We start from the raw sequence: 23,113 nt of genomic DNA, 5'->3' as shown, positions 1-23,113 counted from the left end.
CCTCCCCGTCTTTCACTGACCTCATTCTGCAGTGCAGGTCGGGCCTGGGAGTGGCATCCGTGAGATTGTGGCAGAACAGGTTGTCCAACCCTGAACTGGAGAAAGGAGAACCTGTCTCTGCCCAAGCCGGTGTTCCCAGAATATCACCTGCACACGTGCTCACAGGGTGACCTTGGGAAAGGAACAGGGGGTGGGGCCTCAGGGGCTCTGATTCTCCCAGGAGAAGGGTTCCACTGTCGTGGGTTTATCTGGCTGTTACTTCTCCTTGGGGCTGCTCATTTTTTAATCTTTCATCTAATTACTTTTTTTTTTTTAAGTGTCTATTCATTTTTGTGAGAGAGAGAGAGAGAGAGTGAGAGCCAGGGAGGGGCAGAGAGAGAGAGAGAGGGAGACAGAATCCAAAGCAGGCTCCAGGCCCTGAGCTGACAGCATAGAGCCTGACATGGGGCTCGAACTCACGAACCATGAGATCATGACCTGAGCCAAAGTCGGACGCTCAACCGAGTGAGCCACCCAGGCACCCCAAATGACTTTTTTTTTTAATGTTTATTTATTTTTGAGAGAGAGAGAGAGAGACAGAGCCTGAATGGGGGAGGGGCAGAGAGAGGGAGACACAGAATCTGAAGCAAGCTCCAGGCCCTGAGCTGTCAGCACAGAGCCTGACATGGGGCTCAAATTCATGAACCATGAGATCATGACCTGAGCCTAATAAAATAGACACTTAACTGACTGAGCCACCCAGGGACCTCTTATCGAATGACTTTATTAACCCAAGACAGTTCTATGAAGACAAAAGCAGCCTCTTAACACTTGAAAGTAACAACCACCCAACACTTAGAATGGCTGCTATCTAGAAAACCGAAAACAGGGGCGCCTGGGCAGCTCAGTCCATTGAGCGTGTGACCCTTTTATTCGGCTCAGGTCATGCTGTCATGGTTTGTGAGATCGATTTCCGAGTCCAGCTCTGTGCTGACAGCGTGGAGCCTGTTTGGGATTCTCAATCTCTCTCTCTCTCTCTCTCTCTCTCAAAATAAATAAGTAAACATTAAAAAAATAAATAACAAGTGCTGGCGAGGATGTGGAAAAATCCAAGCCCTCGTACCCTGTTGGTGGGAATGTAAAACCTGCCGTTGCTGTGGGATACAGTGTGGCAGTTCCTTGGAAAATTAGAAACAGAGTTACCATATGATGCAGCAATTCCCCTTTGGGGTGTAGAACCAAAAAACTGAAAGCAGGATGTCAGAGATGTTGGTACATCCACGTTCAAAGCACCGTTACTCATCATAATAGCCGAATAGTGGAAACAACCCCGGTGCCCACCAACAGATGAGTAAATACCAAATGTGGGTAATATTCAGACTTAAAAAGGAAGGACATTCTCACACATGCTACGATGTAGCTGGACCTTGAGGACATTATGTTAACATTATGTTAAGTGCAAGAAGCCAGACACAAAAGGACAAATACTGTATGATTCCTTTTAGATGAGGTCCCTGGAAGAAGCAAATGGATAGAGATGGGCAGGAAAAAGGTGGGAGCCAGGAGCTGGGGGAGGGGAATGAGGATTTAGTGTTTCATGGGGACAGAGTTTCAGTTTTGCAAGACAGAAAGTTCTGGAGATGGGTGGCGGTGATGGCCGCACGACAGTGTGAATGTGCATAATGCCACTGAAGTAGACACTTAAAAACAAAGTTTGTGGGGCACCTGGGTGGCTCAGTCGCTTGGGTGTCCGACTTTGGCTCAGGTCATGATCTCGTGGTCCGTGAGTTCGAGCCCCGCGTGGGGCTCTGTACTGACAGCTCGAAGCCTAAAGCCTGTTTCGCGTCTGTGTCTCCCTCTCTCTCTGACCCTCCCCCGTTCATGCTCTGTCTCTCTGCCTCAAAAATAAACATTAAAAAAAATTTTTTTAAGTGGTAAATTGTATGGTTTGCATACTTTGCCTCAATTTGGAATAATCCTCATAAGCAGTAATAAATCCATGCCCCCCAGCTGACCTCCCCCAAGCCCGCCCGGGGTCCTCACGACCAACCCCAGGAGCTGGCTGGCAGATGGGAAGATGCTCCCAATGAGAAGCATCAGGCCTGGCTGGTCACCCCCGGGGAAAACCCGACGGCTGCTTCCTCTGGGCAGGATCACGACAGCCGTATTTATGGAGGGGGCGTGGAGGTCCTCGTCGCGAAGCTGTCTGTCGTCCTCGGCCCTCCTGAGATCAGTCGCTCAGCCCACATGGCAGGATGGAATTAGGAGGGCCCTGAGTCAGCACAGGCAGTAGTTCCTGCCCAGAGCCTCGCTTGGCCCACAGGGGAGGAAGAGAAAAGCCACCCTCTCAGCAGCAGGACGCCTGGTGCTCCCTTGAACAAGCATCCGCTGGCCCCTTTGCTCTGGTGTTAATCAAATCTGGCAGAATGGCCTGCCGTGCTACCAGACACTGCTAGATGCCTGGATTTGGATTTGTTTCCCTTCATCTTTAAAATTTCCAAAAAAAAAAAAAAAATGGGGCGCCTGGGTGGCTCAGTCGGTTAAGCGTCCGACTTCAGCTCAGGTCACGGTCTCATGGTCCGTGGGTTCGAGCCCCGCGTCGGGCTCTGGGTTGATGGCCCAGAGCCTGGAGCCTGCTTCAGATTCTGTGTCTCCCTCTCTCTCTGCCCCTCCCCCGTTCATGCTCTGTCTCTGTCTCAAAAATAAATAAACGTTAAAAAAAAATAAAAAATAAAATTTCCAAAAAAAAAAAAATAGGAGAGGCCAGGGATTATGTTTCTTTTCTTCCTTTTTCTTTTTTTTTAATGTTTATTTTTGAGCGCGAGAGAGAAACAGAGCATGAGCAGGGGAGGGGCAGACAAAGAGAGGGAGACACAGGATCCGTGGCTGGCTCCAGGCTCCGAGCTGTCAGCGCAGAACCGACTCGGGGCTCGAACCCACGAACTGTGGGATTATCACCTAAGCTGAAGTCAGACACTCAACCCAACCGACTAAGCTACCCGGGAGCCCCAGGCCAGGGATTGTGTTTCTAATGCAAGATGAAGATAGCATTTCTTCTGAAATCAGCCTCTAGAATCTTCTTAAGCTAGAAGGACTGGACCAGTGGCTGCACTGACCTAAGCTGAAGTCCTTACCATGCCCCCACAAGACCCCTGCCCTCACCTCTGCAAGTCCCCACTCATTGGCTCACGCCAGCCACACTGGCCTCCTCACTGTCCTAACAGCCTGCCAGGCACATTTGTGCCACAGGGCCTTTGCTCCTGCTGTCTTTCTGCCTGGAGCATTCTTTCCCCCATCCCTCCGCTCCCTCAGACTTTTACTCGAATCCCAACTTCTGTAATGACTCTGTTTTATATTACAGCGGCTCCCTCAGCACCCAGCTCTCCCAGCGCCCTTTCCACTTTTCCATTTCTCTAGGGCATGCTTTCCTTTTATCGCGGTCTCTGGTTTACTTATGTGCCATGCTGGCCATCTGTCCCCCATGGCCCTCACTTGCCTTTCCCATTAGCGTTAGAGCTCGGTGGGAATGTGGGATCTTCTTTTTGTTCCTCAGTGTGTCCCATGTGTCTGTAATAGTGCCTGGTGTATAATGTGTGCTCAGTAAACATAGTCAAATAAACGAATTCACTTGTGCCGCCAGTATGACACCGTATATTAGAATTTGCACAGTATTCAGTGGCCGGGAAGGATTCCCAGACTGTGAGTGATTTGTAATTATTTTTAAGCTAGCATATACTATATTTAAAAAAAATTGTGGCAAACGTGTGCGTCGGTCAGCAGCAGCTCCGTCCCTCCAGGGGCTCGAGGCCAGTGTCTTTCACAACCAGCTTCTCTGTCAGTTTCTAATGGTTCTGTTCTGTGATGTCGTGATTTATAAGAAATATATATTTGGCTTTGTCCCATTTCTGGCACAGAGCTCCTAAAACCCTTGGGATGTCACAAGCGGTAAGAGGGATAGAGGTGTTGGGACGCCTGGCTGGCTCAGTCAGAAGAGCATGCAACTCTTGGCCTCGGGGTTCTGAGTTCGAGCCCCACGTTGGGTAGAGATTGCTTAAAATCTTACCAAAAAAAAAACAATGATAAAAGTGTCTTGATATTAATCATAAGCACACCTGAATTTATATTAATGAGGTGAGTTTTGGGGCACCTGGGTGGCTGAGTGGGTTAAGCTTTGGTTCAGGTCATGATCTCACAGTCTGTGAGTTCGAGCCCCGCGTCGGGCTCTGCGCTGACAGCTCAGAGCCTGGAGCCTGCTTCCGGTTCTGTGTCTCCCTCTCTCTCTGCCCCTCCCCCGCTCACACTCTGTCTTTCTGTCTCTGTCTCTGTCTCTCTCTCTCTCTCTCTCAAAAATAAATAAAATTAGGGGCGCCTGGGTGGCGCAGTCGGTTAAGCGTCCGACTTCAGCCAGGTCACGATCTCGCGGTCCCTGAGTTCGAGCCCCGCGTCAGGCTCTGGGCTGATGGCTCAGAGCCTGGAGCCTGTTTCCGATTCTGTGTCTCCCTCTCTCTCTGCCCCTCCCCCGTTCATGCTCTGTCTCTCTCTGTCCCAAAAATAAATAAACGTTGAAAAAAAAATTTGTTTAAAAAAAAATACATAAAATTTAAAAAAATTGTTTTTAAATGAGGTGACTTTTGGAAAGCACGGGAGGAGGGGGACTGGTTGTCCAGGGAACCAGTGCTGTGATTGGAGAGCTGGCACATTCAGTCCCTCCCCACACCAGCCTCCGGGGACAGTCGAGGGACTGGAGAGTGAATCTACCGCCAGCGGTCAGTGATTTCATCAAACAATGCCTATGTCATGAAGCCTCCATAAAAACGCAAAAGGGTGGGGTTCAGAGAGCTTCCAGGTTGGTGAACCGGATGCACTTGCATGCTGAGCCCCAAACTCTGCAGGGACAGATGCTCCCGGGTCTGGGACCTCACCCTACGTATCTCTGCGTCTGGCTGTTGATTTGTATCCTTTCTTATCCTTTGGTGTAAACGGCTAATCTAGGAATTACACTGATTCTCTGAGTCCTGTGATCTGCTCCAGCAAACTGCTCGCACCTGGGGAGACGGTTGTGGGAACCTGTGATTTAAGGCCAGTCCATCGGAAGCACAGGTGACAAGCTGGATTTGTGACTGGTGACAAAGGGGCAAGGAGGCAGTCTTGTGGGACTGAGCCCTTAACCTGTGGGATCTGATGCCATCTGTAGGTGGGGTGTGGGGAGTAAATGGATCTCGTTCTCAGAGAACTGTGGTTGTCCGTTTTGACCTGCCTTCTGTCCCCACCCCCACCAAGGGCTTGCTGTCACGTTACCTCCCTCAGAGTTGTCCCAGGGCTGGGGCAGCTTCCCCGGGAGGCATCTGCCAAAAACCGTGAAGACATCTGCTACCCTCAGCCATCTGGGGCGAGGGATGGCAGAGGGGACAATCAACAGAGAGACCGAAAAGCCTGGTGAAAGGAAATGACGATGGCCTCCAGATGGGACACGAGGAAAAAGTCAGTCGAACACAAAAGAAAGCAGTAACAGAGGACTTAGGAGCAAAACAGATCCAAGATGTACAGGAAAAAGTAGTCCTGTGTCTCTCAGCAAACGTTTCTTCAACCTTGACCGTGGCCAGACACTGGAGGTGTAACATCCAGCAGCTTTCTTTGTCCCCGGGGAAGCATTTTCCTCCCAGCACATCGATGTGTGACCACACATACAGATTATTGCTGACCAGGGAAGCGCACCCAAGTTGCAGGGTTTTTCCCGGGATTTCATTAGGTAGGCGTGACTGATTGGATCATTGGCCACATGGATCGATCAAAAGCACGTCCCCTCCCCTCCCTAGAGGTTGGGGTGACAGCACAGAGCTCAGCTCCCGCCATCTGATCACGCAGTTGGTCTTTCTGGCGTGGTCAGCCCCCACCCCGAGTCATCTCCTAGCGTAAATGATCCGGGGCCGACCATGAGTCATCAAGTCGGCGTAAATTACCAAGTGGCCTGAGGTTCCCACCATGAGTAACCAACAAGATCCTATCGGGGAAGTCCCGACGGTTTAGAGGTGACCTCCGGGGAGCCGGGACGGACACCAGACCTCTCTTTGGGTAATTCTTCACCATACGGTCTTATACCTCAATTTAAAATGTATCAAAATAGGGGGGCCTGGCTGGCTCAGTCAGTTAAGAGTCAGACTCTTCATTTTGGCTCAGGTCATGATCTTGGAGCTCATGGGTTCCAGCCCTTCACTGGGCTCTGTGCTGACAACGCAGAGCCTGCTTGGGATTCTCTGTCTCCCTCTCTCTCTGCCCTTCCTTCGCTCATGCTCTCTCTCTCTCTCTCTCTCTCTCTGTCTCAAAAAGAAATAAATACACATAAAAAAATAAAGTTTATCAAAATAATAACTCCACATGTAGGCCAACTGTAATAAAACCTAGTCATCAGAGAGTGAGAGAGAGGACTTTAGGATCAAACAGAATAAAAGCAACAACAATCATATTGACCACTGACATTACAAAAGCAACATGGAATTCAGAAGACAGGGAATCACATCTTTAATACACTGCTATTAAAAAACAAGAGGCAACTTAGCACCGAAAACCATTTTCAAAATACAGCGAAAGGAAGACGTTTCAGGCAAATAAAAACTAAGAGTTTGCCACCAGCAAACCCACGTCAAAAGAAGTTCTAAAGGATGTTCAAGCAGAACAGAAGAGAAGTGATCCCAAGAGGGAGAGGGCTGAGAGCCAAGAAGGAAGATTGAGCGAAAAAAGTGATAAATGGGCGTAAATCCAAATGAAGGTCGAATTTGAAATACTCATAATAACGCAATGTATTGTGAGGTTGATACATGAACAGTTTAGAACTCGTTTTCTTTTTTTTTAATTTTTTAATGTTTCTTTATTTTTGAGAGAGGCAGAGACAGAGCACGAGGGGGGGAAGGGCAGAGAGCGAGGGAGACACAGAATCCAAAGCGGGCTCCAGGCTCTGAGCTGTCAGCCTAGCTTGGGGCTCGAACCCACGAACCGTGAGATCATGACCTGAGCTGCAGTCGGACGCTTAACCGACTGAGCCACCAGGCACCCCTAGAACTCATTTTCTTTCTTTCTTTTTTAATTTATTTATTTTTTTTTTTAATTTTTTTTCAACGTTTTTTTTATTTATTTTTGGGACAGAGAGAGACAGAGCATGAACGGGGGAGGGGAAGAGAGAGAGGGAGACACAGAATCGGAAACAGGCTCCAGGCTCCGAGCCATCAGCCCAGAGCCTGACGAGGAGCTCGAACTCCCGGACCGCGAGATCGTGACCTGGCTGAGGTCGGACGCTTAACCGACTGCGCCACCCAGGCGCCCCAGAACTCATTTTCTTAAAAAGCAGTATGGTGGCCAGAGTTCAGCACATGTTTCTTGAGCATAGAAGGCAGCAGCCCAGATCCCCATGTGTCCGGATGTGATGCGAGAAACATAAATGCAGTGATCACTGTGCGATCTCCGAGCGGCAAGTGCCCGGGATGCAGGGTGTGGGTCGGGAAGCTAGACCCCGCAGGGCACCCGCTGCAGGAGCCCCAGAGAGGGGAAAGGCCAGCGGCCTCCCAGCACAGCTGGTTTCTGTGAAACCAGCTTCCGAGGTGTCACCGGTCAGAAGCGATGGGGCAGATGGCCACGTGACCTTCCCCAGCCGATGACCTCGTGAGGCTGGGTGCCCTGGGCCGGCTCTGTTTGCACACGGAGAGCCCAGCCCAGGTGTGTGGTGCTCCCATGTCCGCTGCCAGTGTGTGCAGGGAAGTGTGCCTTTTTTTTTTTTTTTTTTTTTTTTTTTTTAAGAAAAAGGCCTATTTCAGCGCAGAAGGTGGGTAAGAACCAACCTGAGTATCACTGTCACCTCGGGACACAACACGTGGCTGTCTGTTACCTAATTTTGGATGCTTCTCGCTAGCCTCAAAATAATTCCTAGGTTAAAAATATTTTCTTGGGGCGCCTGGGTGGCTCAGTTGGTTGAGCGTCCGATTTCGCCTCAGGTCATGACTTCACGGTCCGTGGGTTCGAGTTCTGCGTCGGGCTCCATGCTGACAGCTCAGAGCCTGGAGCCTGCTTCGGAGTTTGTGTCTCCCTCTCTTCTCTCTGCCCCTCCCCTGCTCACACTATCTCTCTTTCTCAAATATAAATAAACATAAATAAACAAACAAATAAATAAGTAAATAAAATATTTTCTCAGTAATGCTAATCATTAGGGAAATGCAAATCAAAGCCACAATGAGATACCCCTTCACATGCATTAGGATGTCTATTATATAAAAAAACAAAACAAAGAAAATCACAAGTGTTGTGAGGTCCTAGAGAAAAGGGAGCCATCTCGGGGGCCTGAGCGGCTCAGTTCGGTTGAGCATCCGACTCTTGGTTTCGGCTCAGGTCACGATCTCACGGTTCCTGAGTTCGAGCCCCAAATTGGGCTCTGTGCTGACAATGCAGAGCCTGCTTGGGATTCATTCTCCCTCTCTCTCTGCCCCTCCTGCACTAGAACTCTCTTTCTCTCTCTCTCTCTCGAAATAAAAAAATAAACGTTAAAAAAGAAAAAAAAAGAAGAAAAAGAAAAGGGAGCCATCCTGCACTGCTGATGGAAATGTGAAGTGGGGCAGCCACTGTGGAAGACAGTTGTCACACATTGTAGCAGGTGGCAGAATTTCCTTCCTTTTTAAAAAAAAGTGTTTTTTTCGATGTTTCTTTATTTTTGAGAGAGAGAAAGACAGAGTGTGAGAGGGGGAGGAGCCGAGAGAGAGAGGGAGAGAGAGAATCCCAAGCCGGCTCCACACCCGGTGCAGAGCCTGACGCGGGACTCGATCTCACGGCTGTGAGATCGTGGCTGGTGCCGAAATCAAGAGTCTGACGCTCAAGCAACTGAGCCCCACCCCCCAGGAGCCCCCGATGCCGTTGTTTTTATACCAGCCAGTGATACCTGATCGTTCTGCAAGCATTTCAACTCCGCAGCAGCTTTTATAAGACTCCTGCAGGGTCGGGTTTAGGGGATTATTTCAAAAGCCGACAGCCAACCGCTAACTGTTTTCAGGAGGAAGAGAGACTTTTCACAGAGCACCACCGGGTCAGCAAAGCCACGGATCAGCACACCAGCGGAGATAAAACAGAGCCGCAGACCCGGCACGCACCTCGACAAAGAGCAGTGCGGCCCCTGCAGGGAAGGATGAGAGATTCCCGGAGACGACAGTCCCCGGAGTGCAGTTTGAGCCAACCTACCGTAATTGCTCAAGCCGTAACCGGTCAGGGCTTGGCCGGACTCGAAACATGGAAGCTGTAAAGGTTCCGGAGCGGCCGGAGGAGCTAGGTTTTCAGAGCACCCGTCCCTGTTCTTGATTCAAAGGGTTATGAGAATTTCAAATATTGTTCACTTCGTGATTTGCTACGAAGGGTTAGATGCCACTAACCGTTGTGACACAGTTCCCCCAAGACTGCCCTCATTTCTTCCTTTTTTTTTTTTTTTTAAGGTTATTTATTTTGAGAGAGGAGGGCGAGCAGGGGAAGGGCAAGGAGAGAGAAGGAGGGAGAGAATCGCAAGCAGGCTCTGCCCTGTCAGCGCGGAGTCTGACACGGGGCTCGAACCCCTGAACCGTGAGATCTCGACCTGAGCTGAAATCAAGAGAGGGACACCCAACGGACTGAGCACCCCCAGGCGGCCCTGCCCTCACTTGTGATGTCAGCTGCAAGTTCAGGTTTTCTCAACACCACCTTTGGGTTTGACAACTCACTGGAAAGACAGAACTGACCGGAAGCTGTTACACCCACAGTTACAGTTTATTACGGGGAAAGGATGCTACAGATTCAGATCAGCCAAGAGAGAGGCACCCAGGCCGCGTGTGGGACAAGTGCCAAACGTGCAGCTTCTCTTGTCCTCTCCCTGTGGGGACAGGACAGATTGACTCTCCCAGCATCGGTGTGTGATATGTCCGGAAGACTGGGGCATCACCAGCCAGGGAAGCTCACCCAAGCACAGGGGGTGAGGTTTGCTGGGAGCCCTAGTACGTGGGGACATTTGACCAATTAGTCAATTGCCCACAAGGTTGATCTCAGTCTCCAGATGCACCGATGCCACGTGACCCCCAACCCCCCACGCAGACCCCACCCTAAGTCATACCATTGGACTAGCCAGTGGGACCCAAGGCCTCCCGGCAAACCAAAGACCCTCCTCTCCGGCATGACACCTCAGAGATGACCTCCCAGAAGCGGGGGGACCACATGAAACCCTACTACACAGTCTCCCGATCCGTTTCCTCCAGGAAATGGTAAAGTGTGGGAGGGCAGAGACTAGAACCATCTTTTGTCTCCAGGGACCAGGGATGTTGTCGGATGCAAAGAGTGGGGACTACTGAAAAGTACAATTCTTCCAGTATGGAAGTATTCGCGTCATCCTCGAAGGAGAGGGTGTGAATTTGCCGCTGAGGAAGGTCTGAGCGCTCGGCCTCGGGGCTGCTTCTGAGCCGTTGTTCATAGAGAAGCCTCGTCCTCTCACCATGACCGTCACTGCAGTGGGATGAATGTCGATGCCCCCTGCACTCACCCCTGTGTTGAAATCCTGAGCCCCCCACCAGCGGCTGGACCGGAATCACCTTTCCCGGACCAGGGGGCACATGTCACTGGTGGCACGGGAGACACTTACAAGGTATTGGTGCTGCGAGGGCTCTGCGCCCTTCGGAGTTGGGGCTGTGTTCCTTATCACCTGGCCCCCTGGCTGGCGTCCCCGTCTAATGAGGTCATGGCAGGGCTCAGGCACAGCAGCCTCAGCGGGTAACAGGGTCCAGCTAAGATGCATCTCATTGCTGGTTTTTAAAAAAATATGTTTAGTGTTTTGTTTTGTTTTTTAATTTTTTTTTTCAACGTTTATTTATTTTTGGGACAGAGAGAGACAGAGCATGAACGGGGGAGGGGCAGAGAGAGAGGGAGACACAGAATCGGAAACAGGCTCCAGGCTCCGAGCCATCAGCCCAGAGCCCGACGCGGGGCTCGAACTCACGGACCGCGAGATCGTGACCTGGCTGAAGTCGGGCGCTTAACCGACTGCGCCACCCAGGCGCCCCTAGTGTTTATTTTTGAGAGAGTGAGAGACAAAAAGACAGAGTGTGAGTGGGGGAAGGGCAGAGAGAGAGGGAGACACAGAATCCGAAGCAGGCTCCAGGCTCCGAGCCATCAGCACAGAGCCCGACGCGGGGCTCGAACCCATGGACTGCGAGATCGTGACCTGAGCTGAGGTCAGGCACTTAACCGACTGAGCCTCCCAGGCGCCCCACGTTGCTGATTTTGAAAAGTAATTTTTAGAAATCATGGTTAAGGGGCGCCTGGGTGGCTCCATCGGTGGAGCGTCTGACTCTTGGTATCGCCTCAGGTCGTGATCTCAGGGTTCATGAGTTCAAGCCCCACGTCGGGCTCTGAGCTGACAGCACAGAGCCTGCTTGGGATTCTCTGTCTCCCTCTCTTCCTCTTTCTCTCTCTCTCTCTCTCTCAAAAATAAACAAATAAACATTTTTTAAAAATCAAGGGCGCCTGGGTAGCTTAGTCAGTTAAGCGTCCAACTCTCAATATCGGCTCAGGTCATGCTCTCACGGTCGTGAGATCGAGCCCCACGTTGGGCTCTGCGCTGGGCACGGACTCTGCTTAACATTCTCTCTCACGCCTCTGCCCCTCCCCCTCCTCACACAATTCACAGTTAACATAAAATTTACCATCTTACCCGTCTTGAAGTGTCCTGTTCAGTGGCATTAAGCACATTCACACTGGTGCACGGCCATGCCCACCATCCATCTCCAGAACTTTTCCATCTTCTGAGACTGAACCTCTGTCCCCATTAAAACTAACCCTCCTTCCCCTCCCCCAGCCACCATCTACTTCCTGTTTCTATGACTGTGCCTATTCTACATACTTCATAGAAGTGGAGTCACAGTATTTTTCCTTTTGTGACTGGCGTATTTCACTCGGCATAATGTCCTCAGGATTCATCCATGTTGTGTCAGAATGTCCTTTTTTTTAAGTTATTTATTAAAAAAAATTTTTTTAGGTGTATTTATTCACTTAGAGAGCGTGCAAGTAGGGGAGGGGCAGAGAGAGAGAGAAAATCCCAAGCAGGCTCTGCACCGTCAGCACAAAGCCTAATGTGGGGCTCGAACCCACGAACTGCGAGATCATGAACTGAGCCAAAATGGATGCTCAACCGACCGACCCACCCAGGGGCCCCTTATTTACTTATTTTTGAGGCAGACAGAGAGAGAGAGAGCAAGCACAAACGGGGGAGGGGCAGAGAGAGAGAAGGAGACACAGAATCTGAAGCAAACTCTAGGCTCTGAGCCGTCAGCACAGAGCCCGACGCGGGGCTCAAACCCACAAACTGTGAGATCATGACCTGAACCAGGGTCAGACGCCTAACCCGCTGAGCCACCCAGGCACCCCAGAATGTCGTCCTTTTTCAAGTCTGAATAACATTCCATTGTATGGATGGACCACATTTTGTTCATTCATTCATCCGTTGGTGGACACTAGGGCTGCCTCCACCTTTGGGCTACTGGGGACCCTGGTGCTGTGACCATGGGTGTGTGGTTATCTCTTCGGGACCTTTCTTTCCCCTCTTCTGGGGAAGAACCCAGCAGTGGATTCTTGGGTCCTGTGGTAATTCTGTTTTGAATTCTTCCAGGAACCGCCATACTGTTTTCCACGGTGGCCATTATCACGTCTGTTTTTACTGTCCTTTAGAACAAGTGGCCCTGGCTGCCCCGTATGATAATAGTAGAACGTTTCTTTCATTAGATGAAACAGACCACTGAAATAAATCTCAAAGTCCGCTACGATATCTGGGTGCCGAGGCCTACCCCCAACTGCTCCGACTCGGCTTCAGGCTTGTAGGCTGGATTTTCGAAGGTGAGCTTTTTTTGTCCTTTGCTTGCTTGCTTGCTTTTTGTCCCTTCGCTAATGGCACCAACACCTCTCCTTTCTCCTGCTATTAATCTGGCACAGACCTTCAACAGGGGGGCGGACTGCCAGGTTTTTCTGACGTCTCTTTCTGATGATCCTGCATTTACCATCTTCACGATGCTTCTAGGGGCTCTTTGCCCGTCCATCCCTAAACACACAAACTGACCCGGACCCTGTAGGAGTCACGTGTCCCGGGCTGCTGGCGTATTAATTTCTTCACACCCTTTTTGCAGGGATAACAGCTAGCAAGGCTGCAGCTAATAGAGCTGGTCCCAGCTGTCTCCATGGTAACGTTGTACCGTATCAATGTCACCTTAATCCCGCCAAGAACATGGTTCATAGGACCAAGCCCAGTTGTCTCCATGGTAACATTGTCCCGTATCGACATCACCTTCATCCCTCCAAGAACATGGTTGCACAGAGACCAAGGTAGAGCGGGTGTATGTGTGTGTGTGTGTGTGTGTGTGTGTGTGTAAGATATTGGTGTATTTTTAATCTCCACTTAAACAATTTTCATCTCTGTACATCAAGTTAACAATGTTTTAGAGCCAGAAGGCTCATGATGGGCTTTGACTGTATAAGGCAGCATTTGAAAGCAGAGTATCACAGAGCAATGGCCTCACACTGTACGGGCAGAGGGACCTTCCCCCAACCACATGACGAAGTAGAACAGAATTCAAGTATGGTCTCAAGCATAGAGGCTATTAGAAATCATACTCTTTGAAAAAAAAAAAAGTAGCATAGGGGTGTCTGGGTGGCTCAGTGGGTTAAGCATCCAACTTCGGCTAGGGCCATGGTCTTGCGATTCATGGGTTCGAGCCCTGCATGGGGGCTCTGTGCTGACAGCTGGGAGCCTGGAGCCCACTTGGGGTTCTGTGTCTCCCTCTCTCCGCCCCCTCCTCCACTCACGCTCTGTCTCTCTCTCAAAAATAAATAAACATTAAAAATCAAAAAAAAAAGTAGCATTATGATGGCAAGAAATCTAAATATAAGCTATGGCCACCAGCATCTAATGGCTGGGGTCCAGTGAGTACCGGTCGTGACTCAGTGAACGGGCGGGACTTCACATTTGCAGCCACCCAGGCTGTCATTTGAGGTCACCTCAAAGCCCTCTCTACAGAACATAAGGTGCAGGATGTAAAGTCATTCATTAATTAATGACGATCGTAGCCTACTCAGCCTGCTGTAACCAGATACCATAGACTGGACGGCTTATAAACAGCAGAGATTTCTCTGCAGGTTCTGCAGGCTGGGAAATAGAAGACTGAGACAGCGGCACATTTGATTCCCGATGAGGGTGCATTTCCTTGCTTGCACAGTATTATGGTGTCCTCACCTGGTGGAGAAAGAGCAAGAGAGAGCTCCCTGGGGTCAAAAATCCCGTTCATGAGGGCTCTCCCCTCGAGATCTGACCGCCTTCCAAGAGCCCGACCTCCCTAATACCGTCACCGGAGGGGTTAGGATCTCAACATGGGAATTTTGAAGGGGCACAAACATCCAGCTCGTAACCTTGACTGAGTGTGTGCTATGTATCAGGCACTGGAGAAGTGGTAGTGAACAAGAGAGACAGATCCCGGCTTCTTCCGACCTCCGTTCAGCGTAGGGGATGGGCAGAGAAGAGACCAGCGAGAAGAACCTGGAAGAAAGGCAAAGTGGGGCTTGGGGCTACAGAGTGATCCCAGACAGAGTAGTCAGGGAACACTCTTTTAAACAGGTGGCCCTGGGGCGCCTGGGTGGCTCAGTCGGTTGAGCGTCTGACTTCGGCTCACGTCATGACCTTGTGGTTTGTGGGTTCGAGCCACATCAGGCTCTGCGTTGACAGCTCGGAGCCTGGAGCCTGCTTCGGATTCTGTTTTCTCTCTCTCTCTCTCTCTCTCTCTCTGCCTCTCCCCGGCTCGTGCTGTCTCTCTGTCTCTCAAAGATAAATAAACTTTACAAAAATAATAAAAATAAAAATAAAAAGGTGACGCTAAGCAGAGCCCCGAATGAAGGGATGGAATCAGTCAGGTATATGGAGGGGAGGGAGCTTTCAGGAAGAAGAAACAGCAAGCGCAAAGGTCCTGAGGTATGACCGTGTTTGGTGTGCTTATGTTCAAGAAGAGCTTTGAACTCCATGAGCAAGTTGGGGGACAAGCAGAAGACAATCCAAGGGGAGTTTTTAGGACATGGTGAATACCTAGGTGGCTACTGGATAATCTGTGCTGCCTTCATGGGCATCTATCTGGAAAGCATGTAGCACGTTTGAGGGCTGAAGAAAAGGTCACCTTGATTCCCTTCTCCAAGGTGTTATATGCTGAAGCTTAGTTTCCTTAAATGCTTTTGAATGTGACAGAGACAGGTTTTTGTTGTGTTTTTTGTTGTTTTGTTTTGTTCTTAGGCTAAGGCGCATGGTCTCACTTAACTCGTGTTACCTAACGGTCTCTTGCCTCCTGGCCCCTGTATCCTCTTACGTAACTAACCCAGCAGTCCCAGGGTGACCTGCTTCACAGAGGTGAACTATGTAGAAGCCATTGCCAAGGAGAATCAGTGGATAAGACCTCAGGTTGAACCAGGCTGCTTGCGCCTGAGTTCAGGTCCTGCCACTTGCATGTAAGATGGGAACAAGGGAACAGGAACCGTATCTGTATGAACACAATGGAAATATTAATAAAGAGTTAGAAAACATAGGGGCGCCTGGGTGGCTCAGTCAGTTGAGTGTCTGGCTCTTGATTTCAGCTCAAGTCGTGATCTCATGGTTACGAGTTCAAGCCCTACGTCAGGCTCAGTGCTGACAGCACAGAGGCTGCTTGGGATTCTCTCTCTCCCTCTTTCTCTGCTCCTCCCCCTCGCTCTTGTGTACTCTCTCTCAAAATGAATAAATACACCTTTTTTTAAGGAGTTAGAAAACCTAAAAGCAAAGAAAAAAAAACAACCTCAAATGCAGATTTGAGCAGCCAGACGAAAGAATCAGCACAAACGAAGATAGGGACGATAGTATTTATTGAGTCTGAGGAACAGAAAGAAAAAAGAATGAAGCAAAGTAAACAGAGCCTTGGGGACTTGTGGGAAACCATCACGCGGACCAACATACTCCTCGTGGGAGTTCCAGAAGGAAAAGAATGAGACAAAGGGGCAGACGCGGAGCTTGAAATGATGGTTGCAGACTTCCCAAAATTGGCGGAACGAACGTGAAACACAATGAACTCCGACAGAGCGAACTCAAAGAGACCCACACCAGGACGGGTTCTTACCAAACTGCTGACAGCCAGCGACGATGCGAATCTTGAAAGGGGCAAGAGGGAAGCAACTCATCACACGAAGGGTCCTCCAGATCGCGAGTAGATTTCTCATCAGAAACTTTGGAGGCCAGAGGCAGTGGCCTGATATGTTCTAAGTACAAAACAAAGAGAAGCGTCAAATAGCCTACATCTGGCAAAACTGTCCTTCGAAAGCGAGAGAGAGGGGCGCCTGGGTGGCTCAGTCGGTTGAGCGTCCGACTTCGGCTCAGGTCATGATCTCGCGGTTTGTGAGTTTGAGCCCCGCATTGGGCTCTGTGCCGTCAGCATAGAGCCCGCTTTGGATCCTCTGTCTTCTTCTCTCTCTGCCCTTCCCCCGCTCATGTTCTCCCTCCCTCCCTCCCTCTCTCTCTCTCTTCCACCCTCCTTCCCTCTCTCAAAAGTAAACAATGAGAAATTTTTTTAAGTTTATTTATTTTTGAGAGGGAGCAAGAGAGAGCGTGTGGGGGAGGAGCACAGGGAACAAGAGAATCCCAAGCAGGCTCCCCCACTGCCACCCAGGCGACCCTGTTTATGCTTTTGGACACCCGATGTGTGACGATGTGATTTGGGGACCCCGACAACCGAAAGAAGTGCGAAGAAACAGCTCCTGTAAAGAAGCTTTTGTTCGTTATCGTTATTAAGCTGGTATGAATCCAAATTAGTGTTCTAACTTCAGGATGCTGAATGTAATCCCCCGGGGAACCACAAAGAAAATGGGAATGTTTCACTACAAAAAAAAACATAAAAGAGATAGAAAATAAGGCACGAAACAGCAACGTGACAGAAGGAAGTCCCTCTTAGGAGTCACCCTTGAGTGGGAAGTAAATTCCAGCACCCGCTACAACATGGATGGCCCTCGGGGACACTGTTCTCAGTGAAAAAAGCCAGTCACAGAGGGGCAAATACTGTACGATTACATTCATATGAGGTCCCTAGAGGAGTCAAACTCACAATGACGGAAGTAGAACGGTGGAGGGCGGTGCCTGGGGTAGGGAGCCGGGGGGGCAGTGTCAGTGTTCCATGGGGACAGAGTTTCAGCTTGGGAAGATGAGAAAGTTCTGGAGATGGATGGTGGGGATGGTTGCACAACAGTGTGACTGTGGTTAATGCCACTGAACTGGACACTTAAAAACGATCACAATTATAGGGGCGCCTGGGGGGGCTCAGTCGGTTGAGCGTCTGACTTCAGCTCAGGTCATGATCTCGTGGCTCGTGAGTTCAAGCCCCATGTCAGGCTCTGTGCTGACAGCTCGGAGCCTGCTTGGGATTCAGTGTCCCTGCAACCCCCCCCCCTCCTCCTCCCCTTGTGTTCTCTCTCTCTCAAAAATAATCAAGAAATATTTTTTTAGGGGCGCCTGGGTGGCGCAGTCGGTTAAGCGTCCGACTTCAGCCAGGTCATGATCTCGCGGTCCGTGAGTTCGAGCCCCGCGTCGGGCTCTGGGCGGATGGCTCGGAGCCTGGAGCCTGTTTCCGATTCTGTGTCTCCCTCAGTCTCTGCCCCTCCCCCGTTCATGCTCTGTCTCTCCCTGTCCCAAAAATAAATAAAAACGTTGAAAAAAAAATTAAAAAAAAAAAGAAATATTTTTTTAATAATCAATAAATAAACATTTAATAAACTCACCCTTAAGAATCGATCAGGCACTCTGTTCCCTACAGAGCCTTAATCACACGGGGTGAAGACGAGGCAGGGCATCGCTCTGGTGGCAGGTCCCACCTGCATCTGAACTCAGCGGGGAGCCCTGTGCACACGTGACAAAAGAGCTCTGTGGGCAGCTGGCCACAGCCCTCACCTCACTGTGGTCCCCTTGCCTCCGGTGGGTCCCTCAGACCAAAGAGAAACCACTGGGTTCCCACGCCATCCCCTCCTCTCCTGAGACCCTGCTTTCTTATGAAACCAGACACAAGTATCCTTGGGCAAAGGGACGGTGGCGTCGCGCTCGGGGGAATCGGGGCCCAGGGCCGCTTTCTCTCCCTGCTTCCGCTATGGCCAGGCTCATGTCTACAGACGGCAGGTCCGGCTGGCCCTTCCGTTCGTTAACTTCTCCGCGCGGGATTCTGGACGAAGCCCACGACTGACTCCGGCCGACTTGCAGATCAGCCCTAGCTCGAGGCAAAGATGAGATAAACTCTAGTGCAGGGAACGGTGGAGGGGGACGAACGGAAATGGTTGGCCCGGACCTGGTGGAGGAGAAAAGGGGGGATCTGGCTCCCTCTGGTGGCCAGCACGCGCCACACACTCAGCCGCTGCGCCACACACTCAGCCGCTGCGCCGCTCCCTTGCCGGCCGCCACCACCCGCCAGGTCATGGGGAAGTCACCAGCATGTCCTTCAGTAGGTGCGTAAATAAAGCTGTCCCATAAATAATGGGATCTATAGCTATACATAGAATCTGTAGAGACAGTGAAAAGAGCCGGGGTTGCAGGGGAGGGACGGGTCTGATGTTCAAGGCGGTGAAACTATCTTCTGCACATGCTGGAGTGGATCCAGGACGTTATGCCTTTGGCAAAACCCATAGAACCTACGACACCAAGAGGGAACCCTGATGTAAACTGTGGACTTCAGTTAATAATGTATCAAGGGGCGCCTGGGGGCCTCAGTCGGTGGAGCGTCTGACTTGGGCTCACGTCATGATGTGGTTCATGAGTTCGAGCCCCCCATTGGGCTCCCTGCTTTCAGCACAGAACCCGCTTTAGGTCCTCAGCCCCCTTCTATCTCTGCCCCTCCTCCAACTTGTGCTCTCTCTGTGTGTCGCTCTGAAAATACATAAACTTAAAAAAAGGGGGGGGGGCGCCTGGGTCACTCAATTGGTTAAGTGTCTGACTTCATGGGGCGCCTGGGTGGCTCAGTCGGACTTCGGCTCGCGGTTTGTGAGTTCGAGCCCCATGTCGGGCTTTGTGCTGATGGCTCAGAGCCTGGAGCCTGCTTCGGATTCTGTGTTTCCCTCTCTCTCAGCCCCTTCCCTGCTCACTTGCTCTCTTTCTCAAAAATAAATAAACATTAAAAACAATAACATTCTGGGGCGCCTGGGTGGCTCAGTCGGTTAAGCGTCCAACTTCGGCTCAGGTCATGATCTCGCGGTCCGCGAGTTTGAGCCCCGCGTCGGGCTCTGTGCTGACAGCTCAGAGCCCGGAGCCTGTTTCAGATTCTGTGTCTCCCTCTCTCTCTGACCCTCCCCCGTTCATGCTGTGTCTCTCTCTGTCTCAAAAATAAATAAACGTTAAAAATTAAAAATTAAAAAAGATTTTTTAAATAACATTTTGACTACTCTAAATTCCTCCCACACAGTATTTGCCCTTTTGTGATGGGCTTATTTCACTCTGCGCGACGTCCTCAAGGTTCATCCATGTTGTAGCAGGTGTCAGAGGTTCCTTCCTTTGCACGGCTGAATAATAAATATTCCATTGTATGGATAGACCACAGTTTATTTATCCATTTCTCTGCAGATGGATATTGCTTCCGTCTTTGTTGTGAACAATGCTGCTGTAAACACAGGTGTACAGATCAGTCTGGGTCCCTGCTTTCAATTCTTTTTAAATTTTATTTTTTAATGTTTATTTATTTTTTGAGGGGGGGAGACAAAGCACGGGCGGGGGAGGGGCAGAGAAAGGGAGACACAGAATCCGAAGGAGGCTCCAGGCTCCGAGCTGTCAGCACAGAACTCGACGTGCGGCTCGAACTCACAGACTGTGAGATGATAACCTGAAGCTTAACTGACTGAGCCACCCAGGCGCCCCTCCCTGTTTTCAATTCTTTCGGTTGTATACACAGAAGGGGAATTTCTGGGTCATGTGGTTGTTCTAAACTTTTTGAGGACCTACCAAATTGTTTCCACAATGGTTCCAGTATTTTACGTTCCCAACAACGGCACACAGGTTCCAATTTCTCCAGCCCCTTGCTAACACTGGTTATTTTCCAGGCGTTGTTATTATTATGGCCACCCTAATGGGCGTGGATCCACCATGCACACATCCTTTAAGCCAGCAGTTCAACTCTGGGGAATTTATCTCCGCCCCTTCTGAAACTTGCTTTCGCTAGTTCAGTGCACACCCTGGACATCCGTCCACGTTGGTCTCTGTGAATCTTGCTCCCTTGTTAATGACTGTGGTGTTGCATGACAAGAATGGACCTGGGGTAAACTGCTGCTTCCACGTGTTCATTTTTACTGGTTTCAGTTTTTAGACGCGGCCACCCTGCAGCAAATATACCCTTTAAGGAGATACTCCAAGAAATACAGTCCTCAAAACCTACTTCCAAAACTCCAGCCTTCACTCCTCGGTTTGCTAAGCACCACTAAAAGGTTGGAGTTTGTGGGCTATTTGCTCTCAAACTGTGGTTCCGTGAGAGCTCTTGGGTAATAATTTGGTCTCTGAAAAGTCTCCTCCAAAATAGTAGAGCTTCGGTGCCTGGACCCATATTTCCCCTCAACACTTCTGCTAAGGGGACATTAAAAAGAAAACCACAGGCCCCAAATGGCATCACTTAGGTTCAGGCCCCAAGTCAGTAAAGCAAGAGTTGATACTTGACCTGACTGCAGTTCAGCCCTCCAGAAATGTCGCCTCCGGCCATTTTCTGGTTAGCTCTAGGAAAGTTACTGAAAGACTCCTGCCATTCCTCCTTAGGAGGGTGACTTTGCCTAAAACAATGGGTTCTTTGCTGATATTTTCCTTTCTGCCCCTCCCTCTCTACCTCTAAAAACCTTTTGTTTTCGGGGTGCCTGGGTGGCTCACTTGGCTAAGTGTCTGACTCTTGATTTCGGCTCAGGCCATGATCTCATCGTTCCCGGGATCGAGCCCCGCGTCGGGCTGTGTGCTGACAGCACGGAGCCTGCTTGGGATCCTCTCCCTCCCTGCCTCTGCCCCTCCCTGGCTTGCACTCTTCCTCTCTCTCTCTCTTTGAAAATAAGTAAATAAACTTAAAAAACTTCCCTTTTCCGTAAGTCCTTTGGAGCTCTGCTCCACTTGCTAGATGGGAATGCTGCGTGATTCTCGAATCGATTAATAAAGCCAGCTGAAAATTTACTCGGTTGAATTTTGTTATTTAACAGGCATAAAGGTAGTTTCCTGCTTATCTGGACGTCAAACCGTGACTCCCCAGCGACCCTGAACTTGAGCAGTGTTGAGGGAGCAGCGGCTGATCTCATTCTGTGAAAAACGTAAGTCGAGCCAGGCACTCAGCCGTCCTTCCCTTAACCCTCCCCCCGGTTTTGTTTGATGTTCTACGTTTCGCTCTGCAGAATTTAAGAGATAACAAGACATATGAAGATGAATACAGCAAACAGCCACATACCCACCTCCTGGCTTTGCCAATAGAGCGAAGGTCTCCAGCATGCACCTGCCCACTTTCCTGCCTTGGACCCCACCAGAGACCGAGACCGTTCTAAGTCTGGTGTTTAACATGTCTTAGCATGCCTTTATGTCATTACAGAGAAGTGGGTTTTGCAGGCTTTTAGATTTTACTGATTTTTTTACTTTTCTTTTTAGTGTTTATTTATTTATTTTTAAACATTTTGGTCTTTTTTTAAAATTTTTTCTAACGTTTATTTATTTTTGAGACAGAGAGAGACAGAACATGAACGGAGGAGGGTCAGAGAGAGACAGGGAGACACAGAATCCGAAACAGGCTCCAGGCTCTGAGCTGTCAGCACAGAGCCCGACGCGGGGCCTGAACCCACGAACCGCAAGATCGTGACCTGAGCCGAAGTCGGACGCTTAACCGACTGAGCCGCCCAGGTGCCCCAGTGTTTATTTATTTTTGAGAGAGAGGCAGAGGGTTGAGTGGGGCAGGGGCAGAGAGCGAGGGGGACGCGCAGAATCCAAGGCAGGCCCCAGGCTCTGAGTTGTCAGCACAGAGCCCGACGCGGGGCTCGAACTCACGAACTGTGAGATCGTGAGCTGAGCCGGGGTTGGACGCTTAACTGACTGAGCCACGCAGGCGCCCCACCGGATGTCCAATCTTTGAATGAGTGAACAACAAAATATGCTAGATCCGTACAGCGGAATATTATTCATCCAGAAAAATGAATAAAATCCTACACTTGCTACCACCTGAATGAACCTTGAAGACATTAGGCAAGAAAAGAGGTCAGACGCCAAAAGTCACATCTTGTGTGATTCCGTTTATATGAAATATCCAGAATCAGTAAATCCATAGAGACAGAAAGCAGACGGGGGGGGGGGGGGCGGGGAAGGGGCTAGAGGGAGGCGGGGAGTAGAGAGTGACTGCCTAATGGGTACCGAGCCTTATTTTGGGGTGATAAAAATGCTTTAGAAATAGGTCGAGGTGGTGGTTGATGAGGCTTGGGGTGACAGTGGGGTTCGTGGGGTCAGGAGCCGACGGCCAAGAAAGAATTCTGGAAGATGTCTTTGGCGCAGAAAGGTGATTTTATTAAAACACGGGCATGGGGCGCCTGGGTGGCGCAGTCGGTTAAGCGTCCGGCTTCAGCCAGGTCACGATCTCGCGGTCCGTGAGTTCGAGCCCCGCGTCAGGCTCTGGGCTGATGGCTCGGAGTCTGGAGCCTGTTTCCGGTTCTGTGTCTCCCTCTCTCTCTGCCCCTCCCCCATTCATGCTCTGTCTCTCTCTGTCCCAAAAATAAATAAACGTTAAAAAAAAAAAAAAAACACGGGCACGACGGGGCTGCCTCCGCGCAGGTGCAAGGGTGGCCTGTGTGCACGCACACACGCGCGTCGACGTGGAGATGGGGTACGCTGCTCCCCGCTTCAGCCCCAGCCCCAGTTTTCCTATCCATGCAGTCAGGGACTTAATTTAAAATCCCTATTTTGTAGGTTCGCCGCCTTCAAAACACACTGCTACAACATTCTAATAAAGGCTCCTTTAACCCCCTCAAAAAACAAAAACAAAAACAAACACGGGCACGGGACCAGCGGGCAGGAAGAGCTGCCCCAGGGACCATGGAGAGACACTGGTTACACACTTGGGAGCTGGGGGAG

At 50.2% G+C, this 23,113-nt stretch overlaps 1 long non-coding RNA gene across 2 annotated transcripts; it reads left to right on the top strand.

Moving 5' to 3' along the window:
• Positions 1-12,413: 12,413 nt before the first annotated feature.
• LOC124524694 (uncharacterized) lies at positions 12,414-21,670 on the top strand. Of its 2 annotated transcripts, XR_006965297.1 has the most exons (4): positions 12,414-12,855; positions 13,143-13,338; positions 21,211-21,318; positions 21,400-21,670. It is a non-coding gene; the product is annotated as an uncharacterized LOC124524694 (long non-coding RNA). The 2 variants fall into 2 exon arrangements; XR_006965296.1 differs by having other exon boundaries at positions 12,414-13,338.
• The last annotated feature ends 1,443 nt before the right edge of the window (positions 21,671-23,113 follow it).

Source organism: Lynx rufus, unplaced genomic scaffold (genome assembly GCF_022079265.1).
Source record: "Lynx rufus isolate CCGP_SWC_20201006 ecotype Redwood Valley unplaced genomic scaffold, mLynRuf1.p SCAF_4, whole genome shotgun sequence".
Lineage (NCBI taxonomy): Eukaryota > Metazoa > Chordata > Mammalia > Carnivora > Felidae > Lynx > Lynx rufus.
Note: the sequence above shows the minus strand (reverse complement) of the source record. Positions and strands in the feature narration are given on the sequence as shown.